General features: G+C 41.1%; 1 protein-coding gene across 11 annotated transcripts in view; it reads right to left on the bottom strand.

Moving 5' to 3' along the window:
• The window catches only part of CHRM3 (cholinergic receptor muscarinic 3), a 1018971-nt gene that overhangs the window by 210967 nt on the left and 780605 nt on the right, over window positions 1–27399 (bottom strand). For 10 of the 11 annotated variants that reach the window (XM_033937301.1, XM_033937305.1, XM_033937299.1 and 7 more), the window contains one exon: window positions 1573–1634. The exons of the other annotated variant lie outside the window; for it this stretch is intronic. The gene's annotated coding sequence lies outside the window, so the exon portion shown is untranslated. The remainder of the gene's footprint in view (window positions 1–1572; window positions 1635–27399) is intronic. 11 annotated transcript variants of the gene reach the window in all.

Genomic DNA, 27399 nt, shown 5'->3' with positions numbered 1-27399 from the left:
TCGCTCACGGTTGATTGCAAACCCAGAAATTCAACGCCAGGGCATATCCAGCGAACAATGTTGAATTTCCGGGGTTTGTTTTTTTTAACAACCTTTTTTTTAGACATTTTCAATATAGCTGCCACTTTTGACATAGCGGCCAAAATTAGACCTGCCAATACATGGCCAATATTCAGTAGCCATCTCAAGCTGAATATTAGTGCTTAGCCAGCTAAGTGCTAATTAATCAGTCAGGAATTGTTCCTGGCCAGTTAAATAGTGTTGAATATTGGGCAGCTTATTATTAGAACATGTTAGTGATATTAATGCATGGCTCTAATTACAGCTGATATATAATTATTTATTTGTATATGACAGAGATATGAGAAGTCTACTGTATTTTATTGAAACTATTTCAGTAAAAGTATTAAAAACAGAGTACCTCCCTGGTTTCTAGTAAGTGACATACAGTTAAATCAGCAGACCACGACTTGCCAGTAACCTAATATGCATAATAACATAGGCCTTCTTTTACTAAGCTGCGATAGAAGTTTCTACCGCAGTCTGGGGCGCTAAATGCTCCGATGCTGTTCCAACGCTCATAAGAATTCTATGAGCATTGGAACAGTTAGCATTCTGGGCCGCGGTAGAAACCTCTACAGTGGCTTTGAGAAAGGTGGGGTGGGGGTGGCGGGGCATAATGAACAAATAAGTGGCAGAGGCTATCTGCAATTTCTAATTAACATTTTATCATGGCAAACAAATGTTTTTAATCCAAAACTGTTGAACATCCTTTCTGGAACTTATGGATGTGACATTACAGAAAAAAATTATATTAAAAAAAAAATCCTCACTATATAAAAACAATTGTGCTACTAAGCTGTCTGAAACTGCTATCACTACCAGACAAGCTGTGTCACAAGAGGGACAAATGTGTCAAGTCCAGATAAAAGGGATCAAAACATTTGATTACATATCGGCCTCAGGAAAAACTGATATACTTTTGAGGTTTGGGTATATTTTTATTAGCAGCGGCACATGGATGATGCAAGTGAGCTATTGCTTTGACAACAATTCTCTATCAAGAAGAATGAAATAAACTAAATCACAGTAAGAAAACAAGATTGTACAGTGAAATCAATCAAGAAAAAAATGTCAATAGAAAAAAAACATTTCTGCTGTGGATAGGATTACTTGTTCTAGATTGCAAATCCTTAAATAATAAAAGAGAGTGAAAAAAAAAAAATCTTCGGGTAATGGTTGAATACATTTGTGGCTAAATGAGCATAGGTCACACAGATAGGGCTGATATAGATAGATATGACTCGAGTAAAATTCAGTCCAACAGAGCTGTAGCAAAATGAAATAGGATACAATAGTAAATTTCTACTTAACCACAAGAATTCTCTTCAACTGAAATCTGAACCCGGTTGTTATATAGCAAATATGTTCAGGGTACATAGCCCAAATTGTTGAAAAATAAGCCAAATAATCGACCCTTTTCATTTAGGATAAATAACCCTTGACATTCCTGACCACAATGTAGGCTCCATAGGTAAGTGGAAGACAACACAAAAGGCTGGCACAGCTTACCTGCCCAAATGCTGTAGAGCCATGGGATAGATGCCGTCAGAGCATGCTTGCAACCTCCGTGGCTGAGAAATCAGAGAGAAAAAGAAATAAAAATAACAAATGAAGAATGCATACAGCTTTAATTTTATTGGTAGACAAAACTTGTCAAGCCTTGAAAATCATTTGTCTGCCAAGCCCTGAAATACCGGTTGCCTGGAACAAAAAAAAGAAATCAACTGAGAATAGTTTCACGTAACAATGCAGCCACTCCTTGAAAGGTCCCTAAAACAATTAAACTACATGTCATAAACTATGCTACATAAATCCACAGTGTTGGTAGCATTCAGGTCAAGAATCCAAAAATAGCACTGACAGATTTTAAGGTTTGACAAGTCTTGAACAAATACATTGTGTATCTACAGAAATGGAAGCTTGCTGACTGAGCCAGAAATAACTAGCCTATATAGTAGAGATATCCATTCTTTAGTATCCATTCAGTTCATTTGGGCACCTTAAACATTTTGGTAAAGCAAAATCAACTATATATGTATTAACCTATGATGCATACAATCCAGACCAAATTCTATATATAGTGCCAGAAAAATCATCATGGAATAAAAATATTCTATAAACCATACCTAAAGTTATGCGTGGTTTATAGAATATGCATAGTGGCTGACCCTGCAAGGCAGAAATCCTGACGGATCAAAAGGGACACAAGAGGGAAGGAAATGCAAGAAAGTAACAGGCCACAAACTCAAGTGTATGTACACGAACGCAAGGAGCCTAAAGAATAAGATGGGGGAATTGGAAGCTATGGCACAAAAAGATAAAGTTGACATCATCGGCAACACAGAAACATGGTGGAATGAGGAAAACGCCTGAGACACTGTGATACCAGGATACATGCTATACTGCAGAAACGGAGGGGTGTCAAAAAGGTGGGGGTATTGCCCTATACATTAAAGAGGGAATTGAGCCTACTTGAGAGAACACGCCGGAAACGAAAAATAAGGTAATAATAATAATAACAGTTTATATACTGCAGTACCGTTAGGTTCTATGCGGTTTACAAAAGATTAGTGAAGTACAAGTTGAGTTGACGTACAAGTTGAGTTAACTTAAGGGATGTGGGAACAATAGGGAGAAAGGGCAGGAACACCGTTAGAGAAAGGGGAAAGAGAGAGTCTCTATGGGCCAAAATTCCGGGAACAAATGGAACAGAAACAAAGATCAGCATCTACTACCGACCCTACCCCCAAGGCAGTCCAAAGAAACTGATGGAGAAATGACAGATGAGATTAAACGTAACTGCAAGGGAGGCAACAAAGTTATCTTGGCGACTTCAATTATCTGGGGATAGACTGGAACCTAGGCACTTCCGGCTGTAGGCGATCGCTTACTGGAACAACTTGTTAAGGAAAATACGAGAGGAAATGCAATTCTGGACTTAATTATAAAAGGACTACGAGGACCGGTGCAAGGTGTAGAACAGGGATGCCCATTACATCGATTGCGATCAACCGGTAGATCAGGAAGGCAATGCGAATCAATCACAGAGCCAATCCCAGGCTCCGTGATAGACTCGTGTCGCCGTCCTGATCTACGGGGCCGATCAGCCTTCTTCTCCCTGACATCCCCCTCCGCCACTCCAAGCTCTCGCTGCAGAAGCATCGGACTGACCAGCATTCCTCTCCCTGACATCAATTCTGATGTCGGAGATGAAGTTCTGGACCAGCCAATCACTGCCTGGCTGGCCCAGAACCTCCTCTCCGACGTCAGAATTGATGGCAGGGAGCGGAATGCTGGTCAGCACGATGTTTCTGCAGGGAGAGCTTGGGGCGGCGGTGGCTTGGGTTCCTGTTTTCCGATGGCGGCAGCGGCAGCAAACCTAGTGGCTTGGGGGAGGGCAGGGAGAAAGAAAGAAAGGGGGCAGGCAGGGAGATAAAGAAAGAAGGGAAACAGAAAGAAACGGGGCATGGAGAGAGAGAAAAAGAAAGAAAAGAAGGCACGGAGACAGAAAGAAAAAAGGGGGCAGGGAGAAAGAAAGAAAAAGCTGGGGGAGAGAAAGAGGTCTGGAGGGCTGAAAGAAGGGAAGAAATATTGAATGCACAGTCAGAAGAAGAAAGTGCAACCAGAGACTCATGAAATCACCAGACAACAAAGGTAGAAAAAATGATTATATTCTCAATTTAGTGATCAAAATGTTTCCGTTTTGAAAATTTATATCTGCTTTCTATATTTTGCACTATGAAGATAGGAGGAGGTCTGGGGTCAATGTGTACATGGGAAAAGCTCTAACGTGCAACTACATTTTTTTACTAGTGCAAATCCCTACTATATAACTTCCTGCCTATGCTTTGCTTTCTGAAGGGACTGTTCAGGTGCCATTGTTTCCATTCTGTAGTCTGTGCTCTGAATCCCTGCTTGTTCCCAATTGTCCCTGACTTTGCTTGTACAGTCTTCCTATGGTGCTGATTATTGCCTGATGCTCCATAGCCATATTTCATTCTATTCCAATTATTCATACTGGGTCAGATCCTGCAACTGGCACCGGTATTGGCCAGCGCCTCCAAAACTGACGCCAGTCACATGGCAACCAGCATTGGTTGCAGAATAGCAGCCAGATCAAATATAGACGCTGGAAATGTAGGCCAGAGTTTTGAAGGCCTATATTTCTGGTGCCTATGTTTGACATAAATTGCATTTATGAAGGCGCCTACCAGCGCCTAATGTAATTTTTGCCATTAACCATGCCTCTGTCAACCTTAGGTGCCAGTGGGTGCCTCTATAGACAAGATTTCAGTGCCAGAAATTTAGGCAATTTAGGTACTAGTAGGCGCCTATCTTTTTGGTTTTAATAGAAAGTTTTCAACATGGGCTTTCCAAATATTAACTCTTTTTAACTTGAACTTTTAATGAAAACCTTTGTTTAAATAAGGACGTATTATTAGTATACATATTTTATTCAATTTTATGACATTTTCTTATATGACTCATTATGAACGTCCTTTTTGAATTTTTTTATTTTAGCTTTATACCATTCTCATTGCGGTTTAACTTAAAGCTTAACAACCATGGTAGGTCCTTTTATGCTTGCTTCACTTACCCAAATGTTTCACTTTTTGCATGTAGCACTTTATGGACACTCAAATAGATTTTAGCACATCAGCACTTTCATAGTCTCACATATCATCCTCCTTTTTCTCCCTTCCTATTGCCCTATCCTCTCATTTTGTACTTTCAGATCACTCAAATTCACTTCTGATTTTTTAATCTATATATCATAATTTATATATTATATTTCTATTTACCTATATTCTGTGAGTTTTTTTAGATCACTTGTACTCATTTAAACATCACATTGTTTGCACACCATTTTGCACTTATTATGTACTATTTGGACTCAAAATTTTCATTCATATTTATTAGGACCCCTGAAGAAGGTGTGTTCTCCGAAACACGGACCGTGTTGGGTTCCTTGGTTTGTAGTAAGGTGATATCAGTAACTGCATTAATATTTGGTACAAATAAACATAGCCTGCATCTTGTGCATTTTGATCTTCAGTTTTTTCTTGTTTTTTTGCTCTTGCCTATTGTACTGCAGACTTTGTTGGATCTGTTTGTTGTGTTTTGTCTGTGTTTGAGTCATTTGTGTTTGGAGTAGATCAGAATCTTCAGATGTGACAAAGTAAACAAATAATTGAGTGGGGGTGCAAGTTTCACAGAACAGTTTTATGCAAATATGCTTGTGTTTACCCACATCAAAATATCGTCCACAGTGGGAAAACAGAGAAACCATTTGAAAGCAGCTCTAAATGCAGCTTTAGTATATATAGGGCTAGATTTATTAAGCTCACCGATCAACTTCCGACCACTTAGCGACCTCTTTATGACGCGATTTACCTCCGACCCAATTCACTAACCTCTGTTCCGATCATCCTCCGATCCGCGCATGCAAATGAGGGGGAACGGCATTCAAATGTAGGCAGGAAGCGATTCACTAAATTAAAAAAGCAACACAAACTGGGCTGGCCGATCCAAAAACAAGCAACTGCTAAGGACCAGTCGCTGAGGTCCTTTCCGACTGCCCTGCCTTCTGCTGCCCTGCTTCTCTGCTCTCAGCCCTGATTTCCTGCCTGCTCCGATCTCCTGCTCTACACACCATTGTTCCCTCATGGTACAGAGAGCGTTCTTTTCCCTGCTTTTGTTTTAATCTGTTGGAAATCAGGATCTAGACTAGGAATTGTTTTAAGTCCACGTGGCTCATGCCCCACCAGGAAGGCCTTTTTTTCCCTTGCCCTCTTTTTTTTTAATGTGAACGTCTCCGAGGTAAATTCGTGACTATTAGTAACAATCCAGAATATGATCCTTGGGCAAACGAGCAGCTGTGCTTTTTGGCTTGGTGTATGCTGTGCCGGGCACGGAGGGCTAGCGCATCTACAGATGGTCTGCGCATGTGTTGGGATCGCTATAGAGTGATCCGGGCAGGCAGTTGGGGGCATGATTATGATCACCCTCATTTGCATGAGGCCTTTAGTGAATCTAGCCCATAGTTTATAATCTTTGTTTATAGGCATCTACTTTTCACATGGAAAATGTACACCAGGCAAATGGAAATGAAACCAATGAACCTAAAAATATGCAGGTCTTGCATTCATTGCATGTGCAATGACTTCAAAATATAGTGGCAAGAATGATATTTAAGTGTTCCAGTATGAAAGAGTTTTTCCTTTGCTGAATAATCTTCATTGACTTCCTATACAAGCTGGAATTTTGTTCGAGTCTCTGTTTTGTTTGTAAAGCTTTTACGGTTTAACTTCTGACTATTTGATTAGTCCTTTGAAGCATTCTTCCTGTAACAACATGTTGGTTCAAAAAAAATGATTACTACTTTATTTTTCATCACCTGTCTCCAATATAGCAAGCGCAGGAAGGTTTCTTTTCTATGTTTTTCAGCTTCATCTTGGAATGGTTTGACTTTAGAATTAAGGATAAATCCTTCTTACCCTTTTTTCAGGAAGACATTTATTTATTATTTATTTATTTTTAGTATTTATGTACCACTTATAGCCTAAGTGGTATACATTCAGGTAAACACATATTTTCCCTGTCTGTCCTCTATCTATAATGTATGTAGGGCAATGGGGGATTAAGGGCTCCTTTTATCAAGGTGTGGTAGGTGGTTAACGCGTGGAATATCGCGCGTTCAACCGCCTGCCGCACTAGTTGCTAATGCCTCTATTGAGGAGGCATTAGTGTTTAGGCTTGCCGCGGGGGTTAGCACGTGATGAAATGTCCGACGCGCTAACCCCCATAGCGTGCCTTGATAAAAGGAGCCCTAAGTGACTTGCCCCAGGGTCACAAGGAGTAGTATGGAATTTGAACCACAGCCTCAGGGTGATGAGGTGTAGCTCTAACCACTGTGCCACACCTCCCCACAACTTATTTTTAAAATATTCTTGGAAAGTATAGATATATGATTATAAGAGTATGTGATTTTATTTTAACTAACATATTGTAATTTAGCCCAATTTTTTGTTTTGTGGGCATTGATATTTGCAAACCACTCAGGATTAGTCGGAATGGGAGGTCTAGATATTACTAAAATATTTTATGATTAGGTATTATATTCCACACAATCGTCGATATTTAGCAGGGCAGACAACACTTAAAAATGATATTTTTACCTATATAATATTATAATTTTTTTTGCCAGGCTACACGTTTAGGCCTGAATGTTGAAAATGCCAATGCGACTTTTAATTTATATGCTTTAGCCCTGTCCCTGCAATGCCCCAAATCTGCCCCATTTAAAAATACACAACTTTGATGTTATCTGTAGTATGCCAGCAAAACATCATTGAAAAAAAAAACCCAACTTATACAGTCAGCACTCATAGTGGATGGCATTAGTGCCTTTCAATATCAGGCCCACATTTTCATCACTCAAGCGTGAATATACTGGATTCTTTTGGACAACATTTCCTTAAAAATGAAATGACAAGACTTGTCTCGAAATACGTCTTGCTTTGAAAGTAACTGCCAGAACCTTAAAATAGTATTCTTAATGAGATTAGCAAAAGGAGCAGACTTTACACTGCAAATCAGTCTATTATCACTAACTCTATCTCTCTGTGCAACAGAATGGAAACTGTCAAACAGAAGCCAAAAAATTCCATTTATTATTTTAAGACAAATCCTTGAGTATGTTTTCTCCCTGAACTAAAGGATTGTCTGTCCAGAACAGAAATCTCAAATCTACTTAAAGTGACATGCAAACCTCAGATTAGAATTAATCTCATTTATCCTTATGGCAAATGTCATAAATTCCTGCTCTTTAACCCCTCTGTGCAGAAGAAAATATATATTCAGTATACTCAAATACTTATCATCTGACAAATTTAAAAAAAAAAAAATCACTTGAACATAAGTGAATCTCTTCAAAAGCCCATGTTGCCAATATATGGGAGCTTTTGACAGAAAAGGTTGTTGTTGTTAGTTGCCATCGACTCATGTTCAAGTCCTAGCGACTTGATGAATTGCAGATCTAAAAAATAAATTGGTTTTGTCTAATCTGGAAAGGTCCTCCAGCATCATCCCCATGGTTGAAGGTCACCCTCTTCGCCTGGTTCCTTCGATCTTTCCAAACATGATGTCTTTCTCCAGTAGATGGTGTGACCAAAATAAGACAGTCATAACTTCATCATTTGGGCTTCAAGTGACATAACCGGTTTGATCTCTTCCAGAATTGATTTGTTAGTTCTTCTGGCGGTCCACAGCACACCTAAAATCCTTCTCCAGCACCAAAGCTCAAATGAGCCAATCTTCTTTATGACTTCTTTCAATAGCGTCCAGCTTTCGCATCCATAACTGACCACTGAGAAAATGAGTGTGTGGACATGTCTGATCTTTGTTTGGAGTGTTACCTCCTTGCCTTTGAATACTTTGTCAAGAGCCTTCATTGAAGAGCGACCAAGTGCTATTATGTGGAGTATTTCCTCCCTGCTAGTTGCTTCTTTGTTTACAAATGAGTCCAGGAGAATTAAATCCTTTACAACTTCTATTCTATCACCTTCAAGCTCAAAATCTTCATCATTTTCCATGTTCATGATCTTTGCCTTGTTTATGTTCAGTTCTAACCCCACGTTATTACTTTCGGCTTTGAATTTTCTCAGTAGATACAGCATTGTCTTCTTTGCTGCTGGTGATGAGTGTTGTATCATCTACATAGCGCAAGTTGTTTATATTTAGGCCACCAACTTTGAAACTGACACTCTCTTCTTCCAAATTTGCTTTTCTGAAGACGGTTTCACCGTACAGGTTGAACAGGTAAGGTGGCAACATGCATCCTTGCCGTACGTCACGTTTTATTGGAAAGCAATCAGTGTTGCCATATTCAGTTCTCACTGCAGCTTCTTGATTTTCTTATAGGCTCTTTATCAGCTGAGTTGTGTGTTTGGGTATTCCCATTTGCACTAGAATTCTCCATAGTTTATTGTGATCCACACAGTCAACAGCTTTGCTGTAGTCAATGAAGCAAAGGTTTAGAGGTTTTTGGTATTCTTTGCTCTTCAGCAAAAAACAAAAGGAATTGACCCCAAGATATCCACAGAGAAGAAAATCCAGAGAAAACAAACAAAAAAAAAACTCTGTGGAGTGACGATGTTCCTAAATGGACTCTATTTGAAAGAGTCAAAGTTCCAAAGGTATACCAAAATCATCCACATAAAATAATTTCATTCAACACGGTCCGCGTTTCAACATAAAGTCTTCTTCAGGGGTCCCTGGGGGTCCTATAAAGGTGAATACGTGGGAAACAATTGTGTGGTGAGCCGGAAGTGAGACACTGCTTGCGTTTGCAACAGAAAGACTTTTTGTCGAAACGCGGACTGTGTTGGGTCCTGTATCCCTAGCGGACTAGGTCCTTTAAGGCTTTTATGGGGATAACCTATTTTTATGTGGTTGAATTTATTTTTATGTGGATGAAATTATTTTATGTGGATGATTTTGATGTACCTTTGGAACTTTGACACTTTCAAATAAAGTCAATTTAGGAACATCGTCACTCCACAGAGTTTTTTTTTTATATTCTTTGCTCTTCTCCAATATCCATCTAACATTGGCAGTGTTCCTCAGTCTTTTCTGAAACAAACCTGAACTTTGGGTAGTTCTTGCTCAAAAATTGACGGGCTGGGTCAAGAAATGGTTGAGTGGAAAACGACAGAGTGTAGTGGTTAATGGAGATCGCTCTGAGGAAAGAGATGTTATCAGTTGTATGCCTCAAGGTTCTGTTCTTGGGTCTGTTCATTTTAACATTTTTATAAGCAATATTACTGAAGAGCAGTCAGGTAATATTTGCCTCTTTGCAGATGATACTAAAATCTGCAATAGAGTAGATATGAATAACATGAAGAAAGACCTAGCGAAGCTTGAAGAATGGTCTGAAATTTGGCAGCTAAAATTTAATACTAAGAAATGCAAGCTCATGCATTTGGGCTGCAAAAACCTGAAGGAACGGTACAGTTTAGGGGTGAAGAACTTATGTGCACGACAGAAGAGCGACACGGGTGTGATTATATGAGATGATTTTAAGGTAGTGAAACAGGTTAAAAAGGTGGAGGAGAAAGCTAAAAGGATGCTAGGAAGTATAGGTATAGCCAGTAGGAAAAAGGAGGTATTGATGCCTCATTTAGTATATTGTGTACAATTCTTGAGACTGCCCCTTCAAAAAGATATAAAAAGGATGGAGTCAGTCCAGAGGAAAGCTACTAAAATGGTGTGTGGTCTTTGTCATAAGGCTTATGGAGACAGACTTAAAGATCTCAATATGTAGGGGTAGGGAACTCCGGTCCTCGAGAGCCATATTCCAGTCGGGTTTTCAGGATTTCCCCAATGAATATGCACTGAAAGCAGTGCATGCAAATAGATCTCATGCATATTCATTGGGGAAATCCTGAAAATCTGACTGGAATATGGCTCTCGAGGACTGGAGTTCCCTACCCCTGCTTTAGAGGAAAGGCAGGAGAGGGGATATATGATATGAGTCAAGTCTCTTTAATTTGAAAGGAAGCTTTAGAATGAGAGGTGATAGGCTCAGGAGTAATCTAAGGACATACTTTTTTTTACTAAAAGGGTGGTAGATGCATGGAACAGTCTCATGGAAGAGGTGGTGGAGAAAGAGACTGTGTCTGAATTCAAGAAAGCATGGGATAGGAATGTGGGATCTCTTGGAGAGAGGAAGAGAAAATGATTACTGCAGATGGGCAGACTAGATGGACCATTTGGCCTTTATCTGCCTTCATGTATCTATGTATTATTGGAGCATTCATTGTATTATTTTCAGCAATGTTTTGCTGGCATGTGGAATTTATGCATTCTCTAGTTGGTACAGTTATCTTCTCTAATTGGTTGGCCATGGTTTTTCTTTCCAAATCTGTTGATACATTCAAGTGAGGGCCATGATAGCACCTTTTGAGCCTTTTATTAATTTATTTGGAATACAGTTGATACCAGATGACTTGTTTTTTGATAAAGCTTTAGTTATTGCTATGACTTCTTTTAAAATATCTATTCTTTTTTGGCTTCAGTCTCCAGTTCAATTTCCCCCATTATCCTCATTGCCTTGTTTGTATAAATTTTCCATATATTCTTTCCATCTCTTTCTAATGCTTTCTGGCTTATTCAATATCATTCCATTGACGTCTTTAAGCATCACCAGTCGATGTTGGAATTTTTGATGTAATCTCAATCTCCTGATACGCTAATCTGATTTTTTCCATTTACATGTTCCGATTCAATTTTCTGACAAATCTCCTTGAGATATCATTCTCTGTCTTGCTGAACTTGACGGTGAAACACTCGGTTCATTTGTGATATTTTTTTCTCTGTCACTGGATAGTTTTGCTTGTCTTCTTTCTTCTGCTATTTTTCTGGTTTCTTCTGAGATCCAAGGTAATTTCTTGACTTTCTTTTTCTTCTGGAGCATTTTTTGTTTTTTTTTAGCTTCATCACTAATTACAGTTTTTATGTCATTTCATAACTCTTCAGGCTCTCTATCTCCTGTATCAAGCAAGGCGAACCTGCTGTTTAGTTTTATCCAATATCTGATGGAATGTTTTCAATGTCATACTTTGGGAGGTCTCTAATGATCTTCTTGTGAAGCTTTACCTTGATCTTGCATGTCAAGAGCTCATGGTCACTTCCACAATCAGCTCCTGGTTTAGACCTTGCGGAGATTTCCATCTCTGTCCTACATAGATGTAGTCAATTTGGTTTTTATACATGCCATTTGGAGAAGTCCACGTGTACTGGCAATGTTTGTGGTGTTATAAATGCGTATTCATGATTGACAGTTGGTTTGTATTGCAAAACTGTACTAAGTTATCACCAGCTTCAATTCTTTCTCCTATGCCGTGCTTTCCAACCACTGCATCTTCAGATGTACTTCCTACTTTTGCATTGAAGTCCCCCATGATGATCAGGAGATCTTGTTTTGGCATTTGATCTATTACATTTTGAGTTTATTCGTAGAACAATTCTACATCCTCATCATCTGCATCTGTCATTGGAGCATATACTTTGATCAAGCTGACATTGATTGGCTTTCCCTGCAGACAGATTGACATGACTATCACTGAAAACATTGTATTTTAGTACCGCCTTTCAAAGCTTATTTTTGAGGATGAATACAACACCATTTTTCGTGTGTTTCATGACCACAGTAGCAGATATAATGCTTTTAAATTGAAAATGGCCCTGTCCTGTCCATTTGAGCTCATTGATCTCTATCAAATTGATTTCATTTTTTTCCATTTGATCTTTAACAATTTCCAGTTTTTCCTTGATTCATGCTTTGTACATTTGTATGTTAAAAAAATCTTTACAGCTTCTGATCTCCTTTTTCTATCCAGCAACATCAGCATCAGGACGTCTTGCCAGTTTTGATCTGTCAGCTTCATAAATACTGGGCATACTCTGGGAGACTGTCAGATCTTCCCTAGTATTATGGCGAGTGCCTTCTTACCTAGGGGACCATCTTCCAGCACTATATGTCAATTCTTTATATCGCATAATCAAGTTTTCTTGGTAGAATATAGAAGTAGATTGCTGAACCTTTCTTCTGCGCAGTATAAATTTGATGTTGTCGCTGTTGTCATTTCAAACACCATCATCTGCCTCTAACACTGCCCATCTGCTGCTGCTCAGGTGGGTGGTACATTGCTAGTCTGACATCTCCACTGAAATCTGTCCTCACTGGGAGATCCTGGTGGTAAGTGAAACCACCGACAGCATAGCTTTCAGCTTCTCAGATGTGCACAAGCCTCAATGGCATGTCAAGCCCATGTAACAAGACTGGAGGACAGAAAAGAACATTAGATAATTCCACCGCAAGTGCAGAACAAGCAACAATTCCACTGCAAGTCCAGAACAGCAGAGGAGTGTTCTTCAACCTTTTTACACCTATGGACCGGTGGAAATAAAATAATTATTTTGTGGACCAGCACCGGTCCTCGGACCAGCGGTTGAAGAGCACTGGGTAAATCGTAGGCCAGACCCCGCCCCCATAAAAGTACTAATTGTAACACTATTTTTTCCATTCATTTTTCATATATACACACAATATAATCTTATTAACAACACATAATTGTTAACCACAAAATTAAACTACACAAAGCACACTGTATGCTTCTCAACATTCATTCCTACCAGAACACAGATAACCTCTATGCAAATAAGGGACCAAAAACTAAAATATATACAAATGAAACCCTAAGATTCAAGACTCTGCATGCAGTACAACCCCAGAGAAAAAGAAACAAATATATTTCTTCCTGAACAGTGCAAAATATAGACAGCAGATGAAAATTCTCAAAATTGACACAATTCAATCACTAAATTGAAATAAAATCATTCCTTCTACCTTTGCTGTTTCCCTCCCTCCATGAGGTGCCTTAATTAGATGCCTCCCTCTGCACACATCTGCTCTCTGACCTCCTTGTCAACATGCCATCCCTTCATCATGGCAGTTGGGTGAGGCTGGGTGTCCTGCCCTCTCTTGTTTACAAACAACGCCTTGAGAAAGCCAGCTGTCTCTCTTGTCTTCCTCCTTCTTTGTAATAAACATACCAGCGTTCCCACCTGGCCGTTTTATGCTGCCCGCAGCCGGCTCCCTCTTCCTCAGAGCCCTCACTGCCTGTGGCTGGCTCCCTCTTCCTCACTGCCACAGTTTGCACAAAGCCACGTGTGGCGGCTCCTCGCAAGTCTCAAACATCATCCGGAAGCCTTCCCTCTGACATTGCGATGTCAGAGAGAAGGCTACCAGTTCAGGCGCAGGACATGTGTAGGAGCCGCCACCCATGGCTTTGTGCACTGATCTCCTCAGGCCCGAGACACGTGCCGACTGCGGACCGGCAGGAAATTTCTGCGGACCGGCGATTGAAGAACACTGATCTATGGCACATAAAGTGAAATTTATTGAATAAAGGATGACTCAACATGATTCATTTTTTGGCCATAAGGCATGTATCAGGAGTCTGAGCACATAAAAACATAGAAATAAACAAATCAAATATTTCTAAAGGCAGGAAGAAAAATTAAATTACATTAAAAAACCAAAATGTTATTTAAATAAGTAAAATGTGAAATATATCTTATTTGTCAAACAGAATGGTCAATACTGAATGCAAATAAAAATTAAAATATACATAAAAGAAATAAAAGAAACAAACAAAAAATAGAGTATGTATAAATAAGTCTAACAAAGAAAACAATACATCAAACTACACAGTAAAAAAAAAATAAAAATATATATATATACAATATATATAGTATATATATCTACATATATACATACACACACACAGTTCTACTGTAATTCTATTAATTTAAAATTAGAGCAAAGAAACTGAAAAACAGAGCTGAACAATGACATAAAACTAGTACCTGGTATGTTGTTAGAAAAATGGGACCATAGCACAAATCACAAATATTTCTAATATTAAAAACTAAAGGAAGTATTTAGTAATTATATAAAAAAAATTATTATGCCAAAACATGATGTCTGAATTCAGTTTTAAAAGTTGTGCTCGGAAAATTGCAAAGGTATACGGTAAGGAGGGTGCTAGCGAGCACATTACTGGATGGCAGCATGTTTACTTCCTCACATGAAGTATTCAAAAGCATCAAGAAATCATCTTTACAAACAAGTATTTGCTCTAATTTTAGGATGCACTAGGGAGGGGTCTTAGGTGCCTGGGCCAATCAGGGCCTTAGGACCCTCCCCGGTGCATCCCAAGATGCACTGGGAAGGCCCACCATTTGGAATAGGCGGGCCTGTCATCTGGAGGGAGTAAGCATCCCTTTGGCTGGCCTCTGTTTCACAGGTATTGGGGGGGGGTTGTGGGAGATTGTCAGGGGTACAGGGGCGATGGTGGCAGGAAGGAGTAGGTATTCTTCCTGCTGCTGGGGGGACTAGTTTGGTTGTGGGGTGGCGGCAGGAAGGAATGGACATCCCTCCTACCTATCATGGTGGGGATGAGTGTCGGAGGGGGCCGGGGGCAGGAGGAAGTGGGCATCCCATCTGCCTATCATGGTGGGGGTGTTTCCAATGTCTGACAGGAGGAAGTAGGCATCTGCCTGCCAGTTGTGGGGGATCTTCTGTCTGCTACAGTCAACTCAGCTGAATAAAGGAGAGGTATCCTCCCCAATTATCTGAGCCAGCAGGACTCCCCGAAGCCACCAGTTCTGCTGATCGGGGGGGAGATTCCCCTGCCGTGATCAGCTTATGGCTGCTGCAGTCTAGCAGCAAACATAGATGGCTGAAATGTAGGCCAGGGTTTTTCTGGCTTACATTTCAGCTGCCTATCTTGGAGTGAATGTCAGCTAGGTAGCCACTTTAGCCTGCCTACTTCCACTTCTGGTGTTGGCCACGCCTACTTTGGCATTACACAGCCTAAAGCAGCTACCTAGCTGCGATTCCAGCTGCTTTTATTTAGGCATTGGTAGGCACTTCAACACTGCCATTTTTTGCTGTTTTTGATGGCATTTTTCAATTATCTTAGGCATCGGTAGGGGCTGGTTATAGAATTTCACCCCTAAGTGACTTAGCCAAGACCACAAGCTGCAGTGGGTTTTGAACTTGGGCCTTCTTATTCCCAATTTGCTGTTCTAACTATCATGCAATCCTCTGCTCAATTTAATTCATATATCTTTAAAATGTAAACACATTCTGGAAGAATCCGGACTTTGATGAGTCAAAAACATTCCACCCATTTCAGAAGTATATTTTATTTTTCTCACTTTTTCTTATGATGTACTTTAGAATTATTTAATACTTCCCCCTCCCCCCCAGGATATTCCAGTTTATTCATCAGTGTCAGGGTTAAACTTCCTTTCCCGTTAGTCTAAATTAGATTTTAAAACATGAGGAATGAAAGTTAATCTGCATACATGTTTTACAAATTAAATCTTCACTTAAGGAAAGCATTCAAAATTAGTTTAATAATCACAAATTAGTTTGCTTGGTTTGAGGTGGATTAAATTAGAACTCTTTTATGAGCTTTCTAGTGATGCACAGAAACAAATAAGGAAATCCCAGAATAAAATGAGAATTACTTTTACTGAAAAACCATGAGAAGCAAATGTACAATTCATATGAAAAATTATTTCTTAGTAAATGTTTTATTTTGGGGAAGAAATGTATCTTGTGTTGTTGGCTGTCTTCTGAACCACCTTCATTCTGGTATTGGAGGAATCGCCTCCATGAACTTATGGGTTGGGAAGCCCGTTTGGCACGTTCTTCCCGACGCCGGAGCAGAGACTTTGTTCACACTTGGACTCCATATTTGAACATTTTGCCTCCTGAGAGTCGTAGCTGGGTCTTGAATAGACTCCACCTCTGAAACTGTGCTTCTAGATGTCTCTGCTGTTCCCTGCTTACGAGTGTTTCTGTCTCTGTGGGGGGATGGGGAGGGGTGGGTGGGGGGTAGGGTTTTCTTTGTTGGGGGGGGGGGTCAGGTAGGTCCGGGGAGGACATAAGAGTCCAGTCCTCCGCGGGTGTTTGCTGAAAATGCATACCATGGTTATTATTGTAGTTGTACTTACTGTTGCTTAATAAAATAGATTTCCATTAAAAAAAAAAATACTTCTTGAAAGTCCTTATCTTCCCCCCTCCCCTAACTTTTATGAAGCCGTGTTAGGGTTTTCTAATGCCAGCCATGGTGGTAAAAGCTCCGATGCTCATAGGAATTCTATAAGCATCAAAGCTTTTACCGCCGTGGACAGCGATAAACACAGCTTCATAAAAGGGGAGTTATTTATAAGTTATATCATGTTTTATCACTTCTGTCAAAACTTCACTGGTTTCCAGTAATTTCTAGGGTTCACTTTAAATGTGCCTGCCTAACATTCAAGATCTTGCATGGCATTCTTTCCCCTCTAATTCCACTATCTTGGAATTCTACGAGTTCTGACACTACCAAATCCATCCAAAAACTTAAACTATCTTTCTTCTCATTAAAATGCGTTATCTATGCTGGAAAATTAGGGAAATCTCTTTTCTTCAAAATCACTGAGCTTTGGAATAACCTTCCTGCCCTGCTGCGGAATCTGGGCTCCTTCCAATTATTCCGAAAGCATCTGAAAACTTGGCTATTGTCAAAAATGTAAATCTCGCTACCCTCTTTATAATCACTAATTCTTATTATATTTTTTTGCACCTTTCTTTTTTTAAAGTTCCTGTAAACCGTGCCGAGCTCTATCTTTATGGAGAGGATGCGGTATATAAACTTAAGGTTTAGTTTGGTTTCATATCAATTTTCAAAGGATTTTCTCTGCATAGAATAGGGTTTTATGCACTTTAAAAATCACCTGATTATGCTTATATGTGCATATAGTCATTAAAAAAGTGCATTTGTGCATTAGGGAGGCATTCCTGCAGACATGGTTGGGGCAGAGGGTGCCCTCACGTACATTTTTTTGGATTTACAAAAGTATTCACACAGGTTTTTATAGAAAAAGTACCTGTAAAATTAAACAAATCTATGCACGTACTTTCCCTGAATCACATTTTAAAGCACAGGTGTCGAAGTCGGTCCTCGAAGGCCGCAATCCAGTCGGGTTTTCAGAATTTCCCCAATGAATATGCATTGAAAGCAGTGCATGCACATAGATCTCATGCATATTCATTGGGGAAATCTTGAAAACCCGACTGGATTGCGGCCCTCGAGGACCGACTTTGACACCCCTGTTTTAAAGGAAAAAGTTTCCTTTCAAATGTAAAAGACTCGACTCATGCACATTTATATTACGTAGATATTTAAGCTTTCTCTGACAGCTGCTCCTTCAGGGTCCGATGCAGAAAGTCTTGCATTAAAATCCAGTGCCATTGGCTGAGCACACAGATTCTAATGCAAATGTAATGAGACATTTTTGCTTGCCAATGCATTGAGCTAATCATAAGTAAGGAAACAGAAAGGCAAATGATCTCCTACATCAAACGTAGAACAGAAGACAACAAGAAGGTCATGTGAAGTAAATACCTGTATTTAATCAGAATGCTCCCAGAAACAGTGCCAGATGTGGCCGCGCTTTGTCTACAAGATTGTGACAGGGGCATACATGCAGCAGGAGTCAAAAATAGCTTCCACCAACGCTGAAGAAATAGTCCTGGGTCTGTAACATTTGGCAATCAATGATCAATCAACTGCTCCCTGGCTGGCTAGCCTGAAGTGTACTGGACTAGTTAGGGAACTTGTGACCGGCAATAACCGAGCTGCATTTCAGGATACAAATCCCAACAGCAAGGCCACCAATGCAGAGGTAAAAACTACCATTCTGGAGCAAGTGGACTGTATCCAAGAAGTCTATCAGCAACATTTTAGAGCAGGAGTTGTCAGAACAAAAGAGAGTTCCCAGAACTTCTATAGGCTTAAGGAGGTGGCATGAAGTTGGTTGCAACCAAAGGAGAATTCTGGAGTGGGGATAGGGAGAGATGTCCTCCTGGAACAGTTCCTTAACGGTCACTCCTTAGGCCAAAGTCACTATTGCTTTAACCTGCCAAACCATGCACCTTCTGAACATTGTAGTTTAATAAATACATTTTATTTTACTCTCCTTTGATTTAATTAGCTCTGTTCTTCTTTACTGCAATCCTTAACTGCTCCCCTTTTTCTTATTTACCAATTCATCACCAGCAGCAGTATCGGGAGCCCCTCTCCAGCAGGGCACCTGATCACAGTTACACCCCTCCCCCAATCCAGCAGGGGAGAACACTTTGAAAAAGGCGGTGCTAACGGCTCACCAAGACCAGCAGCAGCATTGGGAGCCCCTCTCCAGCAGGGCACCTGATCACAGTTACACCCCTCCCCCGATCCAGCAGGGGAGAACACTTTGAAAGAAGCGATGCTAACGGCTCACCGAGACCAGCAGCAATATCGAGAGCCCCTCTCCAGCAGGGCACCTGATCACAGTTACACCCCTCCCTCGATCCAGCAGGGCACCCGGTCACAGCTCCACCTCTCCCCCAATCCAGCAGGGAAGAACACTTTGAAAGAAGCGATGCTATCAGCTCACCGAGACCAGCAGCAGTATCAGGAGCCCATCTCCAGCAGGGCACCTGATCAGTTACACCCCTCCCCCGATCCATATTTTTTTTTTTATTTCTCTTGATACTTATTTTTTATCTCTATTTTTTTATTTATTTTACTTATTTATTTTTAATTTTATCTTTAAATTTATTTATTCATTACTTGGTGGAATATTCATTTCTATCTCTATCTTTATTTTTCATAAATTGTCTCTTCAGGTACTTTAGTTAGATTGTGAGCCTTTGGGACAGTTAGGGAATTTCCAAGTACCTATCTTATTTATTTTTATTTACTATATCTTTTAATGCATTCATTTTTGTAAACCGCTTAGAAACCTCACGGTTATTAGCGGTATATAAGAATTAAATTAAATTAATTTAATTAAATCAACCTGGCACAGCTGACGCTGACCTGGGTAAACAGATAATGTGCAGGCAGCAGTCTCAATCTGCTTGTGCTCTGAAGAGTAAACTTCTGGACAAGGTATCATGATACTCACTTTGGGGATAATTCTATAACTGTGCACTTATATATGAGGGTGAATCAAAAGTTAAAGGTAATTATTAAATGATGATAACTGAAACAGAGCTAGCAAAATGCAACATATGTACTCGTATATGGCCTGTTGGATAGTTGCCCATGCACAGTGTCTTTAGTCGTGTGGCAGCCACAAGATCAGAAACATGGACACGCCATTGCAAGATTGCACCATTGAAGAACAATGTGCAATAGTCTGCTTTCTTTGGGCAGAGGGAGTGGAATCTGTGGATATCCACCATTGGCTATTGACTCAGTATGGACATAGCACTGTGAATCAACAAAAGGTTTATGAGTGGGTAAAAAAGGTTTAAAGTGGGAAGAATAGGTGTAATCGACAAAGGTTGTTCTGGTCGCCCATCAACATCGCACACACAAGAGCACATTCACAGGGAGAATGTTTGTTTTACTTTATGTATGTTACTTTTGTAACGCTGCTTAGTAATAGGCGGTTGACAAATTTTTAAAATAAATTAGAGAAACTTTTCCTAGGAGCAGGTGCACAAAGTGGGGGGTATTTCTTCCCAAACCTGCCCTAAATGTCAAATTGGCTGTAATTCCATTTTCCACGCTTTTTGGGGTTGCCCTCGTGATAAAATTTCTGGAGGGCTGTACTCCTCTTTATGGAAAGGATTTTTGGACAATCTCTCCTAATGTCGCCAGTAGGCTTACTTTTGGATTGGTATGAATCTTTGAGGGTGTCTGCTCGGGGACATTGGATGCTGATTCGGAAGGCTGCTGTTTTGGGTAAGAAGATCATACTTAGTGTTTGGATGCAACTGACCGCATCTGCTTACTGGGCTTGGAGGAACCAATTTCATAATTTGATGCTCTTGGAGCAACGCCATGCCCACTTGTCTTTTAAGCGGAAAATTTTTTTTTTTTGCCGATCTGGGACTCCTACATTCAATTGCTCTCCCCTAGGGCCAGAAGTTTGGTCTTAAACTCATTCTAGGTTATGATACAGCTTATCCTAGGATGCTTCCCAGGGATGCTTGGTATGGTGTTTGGCTGTGTGTGGATGGCTGGTATGGATGTTGTAGTGTGTGCTGTTCGTAAATTGAGTAGGGTGGGGTGGTTTCTGTGGGAGGACGATTGGGGTTGGGGACGTTTCTGCTTTGTGCTTACTGAGTGGCATAAGAACACAGCTAGCTCAGCAGTCCTTATGGTCTGTTGTTGGTTTTTTTTTCTTTGGGGAGGGGGGCTTGGTGGAACATGGGGTTTGGGTTTAGGTCAGGGCTGAATATACCAAGGGGAGGGGGCAGGTGGGGGTGAGGATGTAAATGCAAATCACTAATTGTTGTACTTTTGGTTTTCGTACTGTTCTGTTTGTTTGCTGGTTGTACACCAATCAAAAAAATTATTTACACTAAATAAATTAGAGAAGACCGACAGATAATGGTGTGTCAATTGGCTGCAAATTTGGATATCAGCTATGGATCTGCATTTGCCATAACGCATGATGACTTGGGATACAGGAAAGTTTGCACACGATGGGTTCCCAAATTACTAATCTGCACAAGAAACAGTGTGTAGAGGTTGCGACCCAGTTCCTGAGACAGAATGAAGAAGATCTGAGTATTCTGGAAAGAGAGAACTGTCACCAGAGATGAGACATGGGTGCATCACTGTGAGAGCAAAATACAAAGCACGATGAAGTAAAGGAAGTGGTGCTCACCTGGATTCAGGAGCAGCCAAAATCCTCTCTGCAGGAATGCAGAAGCTAGCTGAACGATACAACAAATGTGTCATCTCGCATGGGGACTATGTGAAAAAGTGATATGTTCAATTGCTCACAGTTACGTCTATTAAAGCCGTTAAATGTATTTTGCTTTTACTTTTTGATTTACCCCAATGTAAGCAAAAGAGTGCATCTGTGTGATACCATGTCTACTGTATAAAGGAAAGTACAAATCCACTTTCCTTTATAGAATACTAGTGTAACAGAATAAACTAATGTACAGTAGCAAAAAAAGTTAGGCATGGGCACTTATACCATATTCCATAAGTTGTATATGTAAATTTGAGTCCCATCCATGCTCTGCCCATGTATAAGTTTTTACTGTCAATTAAATGCTATGTAAGGTACAGTATATCCATTCTAATCATTAATGTATAGAGCTTATACATGTTACTGTGTAGAATTTCCCATTTTCAATGTTGAAGTAAACATCAGGTTCTGCCTTGTCTCTGAGAGTGACCCCTGACCCTTTGTTCTCCTGCCTTTGGGAACAGCTCCAAACCATTATGGGGCCCTCTGGCCTTTATCTACTCCGTTTTCTCCTAATCAGGGAAGGGGTAAAACGCGGACCTCGCGGATCTAAACCCGCACGTCCTTAAAAATCCGAGGTCCATGCCGCTTGTAGTTAGTTTCTGGCTCTGACAGACCTCGTTGACAATTTAGCGCTGACGGATCCGTCTCAGCATAGGGAGGGAAAAGTATTAGGATCCGTCAGCGAGTCACCGAGGTCACCGAGGTCTGTCAAAGCCGATTTACCGGGGCTGCAGGAAACCAGTTGAAAGGATTCATTTTTGAGCCGCTCCAGCACTAGCAGTAGTCTCTGGTTCTGACAGACCTTGGTGACATTGTAGCGCTGACGGATCCTAATACTTTTTCCTCCCTATGCTGAGACGGATCCGTCGGCGCTAAATTGTCACCGAGGTCTGTCAGAGCCAGAAACTAACAACAAACGGCACGGACCTCGGATTTTTAAGGACGTGCGGGTTTAGATCCGCGAGGTCCGTCAGGTCCGCGTTTTATCCCTTCCCTCCTAATCACTTACTCTTGCTTTTTGCTCTTGAGGTGGTGAAGGGTGGGCTGTTTTCAATACTACAGCCTCCCAACCCTTTTCCTACTACTTTCTTCTATATTGTTCCAATCATGCTTCAATTGTGTCATAGTACTAATTTCCACCGCTTCTGGTGGTAGGTTTTCTACTATTACATTAGTGACTTCTATTCCGCCAATACCTTGCAGTTCTAGGCAGATTATAAAAGAAGATAACTGGACATTTCCAGGAAAATTACAAATTAGGATGCTGTTTACATGTCTGAGACTTTGATGGGAAATTTACATGAATGGGGATAGTCATGGAGATGTGTTATGATTTCTTGATAAATTTTTTGAATAACAGGGTTTTGATTTCTTTTCAAAATGATTCTCCAGCCAACTTCATCAAAAGATCCCCTGTTTTTGAAATTCTTTTTATACAAATACCATCTTTCCATAAATATGCAGCTATATAAATTGCTGATTTCCATCAAACATTTCTTTAGGTTTATTTAATCCCAACCAGAATTTGAAAAACCAACATTGAAAAATGGTGTGATTGGCATTCAACAAGTGTTTATTTCAGCAAAATAGATCCACACCATGGCTGGTTGTTTTTTGTTTTTTTTTAGTTCAATGTGGTCTAGTAGTGATATTTAAGTTTTCCAAGTCAAAAGTTATATTGCGTTACATTTCTTACCGGGCTCAAAAAAGACTCCACTACCTGATCATGTTTTTGTTATAAAACAGGATTTTGCTGAAAGTTAACGAAGGATCAACTGTGTTATTTTTTACAGAATTATTTCATGGCAGAAATACACTTCTTTAATCTGTTGGGAACTAACACTTCCTCTTTATCTTCAGCCAAAAACAATAAGCTGCTGAATCATGAGAAGGAAATAGAGCGTATAGTTTTATGTAGTCGGGTAGCACACACGTCTGTCTGAGAAACTTCCAAACCCCTTACTTGTCCTGTTTGTCCGTTGATTAGATTGTAAGCTCTATTGAGCAGGGACTGTTTCTTGCATGTTTTTATTGTACAGCGTACAGCACTGCATATGTCTAGCAGCGCTATAAAAATGGTAAATATTGTAGTAGTAGTAGTCTGTGACTGAATGTACCTATTTGATGCATTTGTGTTTCTGTTTATCCCTGGAGTGGATACATAATTAATATGTGTCTATGGACCAATTTACTCTCCTAACCTCTCAACTCTAATTGACAGCACACAGACTTTAAAAGGTTTCCCTCCAATCAGCGAGCACATTATAGTGAACAACAAAAAGAGCTAGATACAGCAAAATAATAAAAGTGCATAAAGGATAAATAGAGATTGTGCTGGCCTTAAGAGTTTTTAAGAAAAAGAAGTCTCTTTAATGGGCACTCCACTACTTAATAAATATATACAGTATGGACCCAATATTCAAAAAGTTTTAACCAGGCAGGAGAGATTCCTGTTTGACTAAGGTGAACATACGTCCCCGTTTTGAATGGGACCGTCCCGTTATTACATTGCTTGTCCCATTGTCCCCATGCACTGCTTCAGGACACCGAAATGTCCCGTTTTCAGTGGTGAGGGTGATCTAATAATGGGACGGTCCCGTCCCAAACCCTGGAAGAGTTGGCGACACGGCTTTCTTTATTCGCTGTTGCCACCATTCACAATCCTGCCCCAATCTCTCTCACCTCTCATCTCTGTTCCTGTTCCTGCACTGGCTCATGGATTTGCTGCACCTCTTCACCCTACTCCTTGGAGCCGCACTCTGCTTTGTAAGGGCTGACCCAGAAGCATTCTCTCTGACGTCAGAGTTCACGTCTGAGAGAGGCTTGTGGGTCAGCCATGTGCTTGGGCAAGGCTGAGCCATCCAGAAGTGCTGTGCCATGCAGGAGTGCTGGATCAAGGTCAGAGCAATTCAGAGTCCACAAGTAAGAAGACAGGGAGTGCAAGGTGGGGGATTGGACATAGTGATGCGGGGAGTGCTGTTGGGGGACAAATGCTGGAGGCAGAGAGAGGGAGAAGGCTAAGATGAGTTTTCATATGGTGGTGGAGAAGGAACAGAGGGGATGCTGGGTGAGGAGTGATGCTGTGGACAAAGGAGCAGTTCAATAAGGGGAACAAATGCTGGAATGCAGTGAGGGGGAGGGGGCACCAACTCGGGACATAGGAAGGAAGGAGGGAGGGAGGGAGGAAGGGAATAGAAAGGGACAATTGTTGGGCCTGAGTGAAGAAAGAAAGAAAGAAATATTGGATGCACAGTCAGAAGGAAGTGCAACAAGAGACTCATGAAATCACCAGACAACAAAGGTAGGAAAAATGATTTTATTTTCAATTTAATGATCAAAATGTGTCAGTTTTGAGAATTTATATCTGCTATCTATAGTTTGCACTATATTTGTCTATTTTTCTGTAGTTGTTACTGGTGACATTGACATATTGACAGGTGACATTGCATATTTTAAAATCATCTGCATTGACCTCTTTGAAAAATAAAACAAATATAAATGATAATGAACATTTTCTCTGCATACAGTGTGCTTTGTGTTTTTTTTTTTTATGGTTACCATTATGAATTAATAAGATATTGTGTGTACATGAAAAATGAATGGAAGAAATTGGCGGGTGGGGTTAGGGCGGGATTGGGGGCGGACCTAAAATTAGTAGATGTCCCCTTTTGAGGAACAAAAAAATAAATGGTCACGTTATATTTGTCTAAACTCTGCTGAGTTTGCCATCTGCCTCTATGTTAAATCCGAGCAGTGGAGGGACAGTCCAAGCAGAGTCAGGAGGCACCTAGGAATAATGTAGGTATCAGCAGTATTCAGTACTGGTGCCTGTATAATTAAGTGACCAGATAGAACCGCACAAAAGGCTGTCTTAACTGTGGTCACTTAGTTATGCAGGCACTGACACTGAATATCAATCAGCAGGCACTTTCATAAATTACAGTATATATCACAATATGTACAGAATATTGTCCTTTATATCCCCTTTTTGCCCTCCTAAACAAAATTGCACCTCCCTATTGAGCCCCTCCTTATTTCCCCCAACCCCCCCCAAAAAAAAAATGTGTATAGATCCCCTTCTGAACCTCGCCAACTAAAGCCAAGGCCAAGAGCAACCTACTACTACTATCATTATTATTTCTACAGCGCTACCAGACTTATGCAGCATTGTATAGAGTCACAAAGGAGACAGTTCCTGTTTGAATGAGTTTACAATCCAATCAAGATAGACAATCCCCATCCTGACCTTGTATACCCCCCTTTCCCCCAGGCTTCTCTTAAGGTTATTGGTGGTTTAGGGAGTAGGTCAGAAAGGAGCAAACTGCAGTCACTCTTGCCTATGCAAACTCTGGGTACAAAAGGTCTGCTGTAACCTCTATGTTACCTCTATGGTAGTATCATAGTACTACCACTATGGGTCAGCCTTCCATACAAGGGCAAGGATATGTCCTTCACCCAGAATTTTAAATTCCTCATACTGAGCCATATCTTCAAGTTGCTTGTAGCAATCCATTAGGGCTAAGAGATTGTTATCGTGCTCATACCCTGCTTCCTTAGGAAAGTCACAATAGCCAATGGTGAGAATGTCATCTGCTATTGATTCAGTTCTACTGAGATCAGTTAAAAGTTCAATCTACTTCCACTGATAGACCTCTGATATTTGAAACCATTTTCCCTGCCCCAGGGGGTCCATAATGTAGTCATGACTGCTTTTCTCATTTATCTTTCATTGCAGAAAAGTATCACATGCACCACACAAAGTGTAAAAACAACCTTTGCACAGTCTATATGAGACATCTTTCGTTGGCACAATAAGATATCTTCAGTGCAAGGTTCAGAAACATTGGAACAATACAAATTCTTAGCTTTTTTTTTTTTTTTTTACTATAACCATATTGCTATTCCAATTAGTTAATTTAGTCAAAGGGCCGACATCGCTGGACCCAGGAGCAGGCAGGGAGGCTTGCTGGCTTGGGAGCGCACTCCGTCCCTCCCCCCACCCGACGAGACTACACTGAGCCAGTTGGAAGGCTCAAGAAGTCTCTCAGCACCCGTGTTTCTGTTTACTTCTTGTTTCTCGTTTGAAACTCACTTTGGCCACATCGCTGGACCCAGGAGCAGGCAGGGAGGCTTGCCGGCGTGGGAGCACACTCCGCCCCTCCCCCCTCCCGATGGGACTGCACAGGGCTGACATCGCTGGACCCATGAGCAGGCAGGGAGGCTTGCCGGCGTGGGAGCGCACTCCGCCCCTCCCCTCACCCGACGAAACAACACTGAGCCAGTTGGAAGGCTCAGGACGTCTCTCAGCACCCGTGTTTCTGTTTACTTCTTGTTTCTCGTTTGAAACTCACTTTAGCCACATTGTTGGACCCAGGAGCAGGCAGGGAGGCTTGCCGGCATGAGAGCGCACTCCGCCCCTCCCCCCTTCCGACGGGACTGCACAGGGTCGACATCGCTGGACCCAGGAGCAGGCAGGGAGGCTTGCCGGCATGGGAGCACACTCCGCCCCTCCCCCCACCCGACGAGACTACACTGAGCCAGTTGGAAGGCTCAGGAAGTCTCTCAGTACCCGTGTTTCTGTTAATTTCTGTTTACTTCTTGTTTCTCATTTGAAACTCACTGTGGCCACATCGCTGGACCCAGGAGCAGGCAGGGAGGCTTGCCAGCGGGGGAGCGCACTCCGCCCCTCCCTCCACCTGACAGGACTACACTGAGCCAGTTGGAAGGCTCAGGGAGTCTCCCAGCACCCGTTTTTAGTTTGTCTCTTTTTCTTTTTGCTTTATTTGAATCTCACTTTGGCCGACATCGCTGGACCAAGGAGCAGGCAGGGAGGCTTGCCGGCGTGGGAGCGCACTCTGCCCCTCCTCCCCACCCGAGGGGACTACGCTGAACCAATAAAAGATTCAGCGCCTAACAGCACGCTATCTAAGATGCTCATAGCACCTTTGT

The sequence above is a fragment of the Geotrypetes seraphini genome, chromosome 3 (genome assembly GCF_902459505.1).
Source record: "Geotrypetes seraphini chromosome 3, aGeoSer1.1, whole genome shotgun sequence".
Taxonomy (NCBI): domain Eukaryota; kingdom Metazoa; phylum Chordata; class Amphibia; order Gymnophiona; family Dermophiidae; genus Geotrypetes; species Geotrypetes seraphini.
The sequence above is the reverse complement of the archived record's forward strand: the minus strand, read 5'-3'. Positions and strand labels throughout refer to the sequence as shown.